The sequence below is a fragment of the Ylistrum balloti genome, unplaced genomic scaffold, assembly GCF_031769215.1.
Source record: "Ylistrum balloti isolate Yb309-2 unplaced genomic scaffold, AGI_CSIRO_Ybal_v1 Utg372196, whole genome shotgun sequence".
Taxonomy (NCBI): Eukaryota; Metazoa; Mollusca; class Bivalvia; order Pectinida; family Pectinidae; genus Ylistrum; species Ylistrum balloti.
This window is the reverse complement of record NW_026783036.1, coordinates 16,901-21,125: the sequence shown is the minus strand read 5'-3', so window position 1 is coordinate 21,125 and position 4,225 is coordinate 16,901.

Here is a 4,225-nt window from a genome sequence, read left to right as displayed (position 1 = left end):
GAAATTGATATATGTTATGTGTGGTATATTTTATAAGTGGTACGTATTACAAGCGATAAGTGTTATGCGTCTAATGTTACAAATGGTGCATGTTTAGTGTAGTATATCTTACAATTTATATCTGTTAGGGTTAAGGTTAGGATTAGGATTAGGGTTAGGGTTGGGGTTAGGTTAAGGATTATCAACACTTGCCATTTTCGTAACGAAAGTTTGCAATTTTGTAACGAAAATTTTGCAAGTGTACGAAAGTTTGCAATTTTGTAACGAAAGTGTGCAATAGTGTAACATAATCGTGCAATAATGTAACTTTAATGTGCAATTATGTAACGAGCAATTTTGTAACGAAAGCTGGACATGTTTTTGATTTTTTTTTTCATTTTGAACCATTAAAACACAGCTAAAGTTCATCGAAAATGCTGTCGTTTCGTCTAATCCGGATTCTTTATAGCTTAATAGTTATTCGACTGCAAAAATCGAATTCGTTACATAATGCACCTCAAAATTGTTAGATCAATTACATTTTTCTTTTGAAAAACGTAATGTACCAATTGATGATGTGGTTTATACGCTTTTAGATTTAACCCTGAAATTATTCCTAATAGGCATATGTTTATCTAAACTTCCTATATATCCATGGAAAGGGCATGAAATAAGCTTTAAAATTCTTTTCAAAATGTTTTTTTTTTCGACTTCTTGAGCTTAGAATGATGATGTCCTTTATGAAGAAATGGATTTTCTTGAAAATTAGAGAAAAAAAATAAAAAAACATCGAAAATCGATTAATTCTCTGGGCAAAATTGTAGAGAATGATAAACTGAGTATAAATATATTTTGTTATTCTCGAAAGTACAAATATTGAAAGTTTTAGAGTTTTTTGAAATTTCACATTTTTGATGTTATGACACCTACAAGGAATTCGTTACATAATTGCATTTCATTGCGGTTAGAGAGAAATAAGTGAAATGTGGAATAGAAAAGAACAGCAAACGTTAAGTTAAGTGTATTTGTTATCTTTGAAACTGCAAATGTATTGATTATGAAACTCTAAAAGTAAACCCTAGCCATTTGCAATTATGAATGGTATATGTTACAAGTCGTTTAAAACATGATGTGAGTGGTATATGTTACAAGTGATAAATTTTACAATTGTATATGTTATGAGCGGTAAATGTTACAAGTATTACATGGTTAAATTTTACAAGTAACACGTGTTATGAGTGGTACATGTTAAAGAAGCATATGTTATGTGTGTGATAGTTTACAAGTGTGCTATATGTTATAAATGTTATATGTTGTGAGTTGTATATGCTAAAAGTAGTAAGTGTTATGAGTGTTATAAGTGACATTTGTTAAAAGTAGTATGTGTTCTCACTGGGATATATTACAAAAGTTACAAGAGTGGTATATATTACTAGTGTTATATGTTACTAGTGGTACATGATGTGAGTGACACATGTTTAATGTCGAACGTGAGTTTTATAATGAGTTTTATATGTTATGTGTGTTATATTTTGCAAGTGGCACATGTTAATTGTGTTATAGTAAATAAGTGGTATGTGTTATGAATGGTATATGTTACAAGTGGTGTATATAACATGATGTGATTGGTATATGTTACATGTTACAGTGGTAAATTTTACAAATTGTAAATGTTATGAGTGGTACATGTTATGAGTTTTATATGTTACAAGTATTACATGTTATGAGTGTTTAATGTTAAAAGTGTTATATGTTATGAGTGGATTAGTACATGTTGTGAATGGTATATGTTAAAAGTGGTGTATATAACATGATGTGAGTGGTATATGTTACAACTGGTAAATTTTATGTTATGAGAGATACATTTTATGAGTGGTATATATGTTCCAAGTGGAATATGTTACAAACAGTACGTGTTATGATAGGTATATGTTAAAAGTGGTATACGTTACATGTTGGTACGTGTTGAGAGTGGTATATGTTACAGTTGCGACAGAGAACGATTTGTAAAATGAGACATATGTTGTATGTTATGAATGCTATATGTTACATGTGGTATGTCTTGTGTGTGGTATATTTTACCAGTGGTATTACAAGTGATACGCGATAAGAGTTTTCGATGTTACAAATGGCACATGGTATTATTATATATTGAAATTGATATATGTTATGTGTGGTATATTTTATAAGTGGTACGTATTACAAGCGATAAGTGTTATGCGTCTAATGTTACAAATGGTGCATGTTTAGTGTAGTATATCTTACAATTTATATCTGTTAGGGTTAGGGTTAGGATTAGGATTAGGGTTAGGGTTGGGGTTAGGTTAAGGATTATCAACACTTGCCATTTTCGTAACGAAAGTTTGCAATTTTGTAACGAAAATTTTGCAAGTGTACGAAAGTTTGCAATTTTGTAACGAAAGTGTGCAATAGTGTAACATAATCGTGCAATAATGTAACTTTAATGTGCAATTATGTAACGAGCAATTTTGTAACGAAAGCTGGACATGTTTTTGATTTTTTTTTTCATTTTGAACCATTATAACACAGCTAAAGTTCATCGAAAATGCTGTCGTTTCGTCTAATCCAGATTCTTTATAGCTTAATAGTTATTCGACTGCAAAAATCGAATTCGTTACACCTTAATTAATGCACCTCAAAATTGTTAGATCAATTACATTTTTCTTTTGAAAAACGTAATGTACCAATTGATGATGTGGTTTATACGCTTTTAGATTTAACCCTGAAATTATTCCTAATAGGCATATGTTTATCTAAACTTCCTTATATATCAATGGAAAGGGCATGAAATAAGCTTTAAAATTCTTTTCAAAATGTTTTTTTTTTTTTTTTTTCGACTTCTTGAGCTTAGAATGATGATGTCCTTTATGAAGAAATGGATTTTCTTGAAAATTAGAGAAAAAAAAATAAAAAACATCGAAAATCGATTAATTCTCTGGGCAAAATTGTAGAGAATGATAAACTGAGTATAAATATATTTTGTTATTCTCGAAAGTACAAATATTGAAAGTTTTAGAGTTTTTTGAAATTTCACATTTTTGATGTTATGACACCTACAAGGAATTCGTTACATAATTGCATTTCATTGCGGTTAGAGAGAAATAAGTGAAATGTGGAATAGAAAAGAACAGCAAACGTTAAGTTAAGTGTATTTGTTATCTTTGAAACTGCAAATGTATTGATTATGAAACTCTAAAAGTAAACCCTAGCCATTTGCAATTATGAATGGTATATGTTACAAGTCGTTTATATAACATGATGTGAGTGGTATATGTTACAAGTGGTAAATTTTACAATTGTATATGTTATGAGCGGTAAATGTTACAAGTATTACATGGTTAAATTTTACAAGTAACACGTGTTATGAGTGGTACATGTTAAAGAAGCATATGTTATGTGTGTGATAGTTTACAAGTGTGCTATATGTTATAAATGTTATATGTTGTGAGTTGTATATGCTAAAAGTAGTAAGTGTTATGAGTGTTATAAGTGACATTTGTTAAAAGTAGTATGTGTTCTCACTGGGATATATTACAAAAGTTACAAGAGTGGTATATATTACTAGTGTTATATGTTACTAGTGGTACATGATGTGAGTGACACATGTTTAATGTCGAACGTGGTATGAGTTTTATATGTTGCAAGTGGCACATGTTAATTGTGTTATAGTAAATAAGTGGTATGTGTTATGAATGGTATATGTTACAAGTGGTGTATATAACATGATGTGATTGGTATATGTTACAAGTGGTAAATTTTACAAATTGTAAATGTTATGAGTGGTACATGTTATGAGTTTTATATGTTACAAGTATTACATGTTATGAGTGTTTAATGTTAAAAGTGTTATATGTTATGAGTGGATTAGTACATGTTGTGAATGGTATATGTTAAAAGTGGTGTATATAACATGATGTGAGTGGTATATGTTACAACTGGTAAATTTTATGTTATGAGAGATACATTTTATGAGTGGTATATATGTTCCAAGTGGAATATGTTACAAACAGTACGTGTTATGATAGGTATATGTTAAAAGTGGTATACGTTACATGTTGGTACGTGTTGAGAGTGGTATATGTTACAGTTGCGACAGAGAACGATTTGTAAACTGAGACATATGTTGTATGTTATGAATGCTATATGTTACATGTGGTATGTCTTGTGTGTGGTATATTTTACCAGTGGTATTACAAGTGATACGCGATAAGAGTTTTCGATGTTA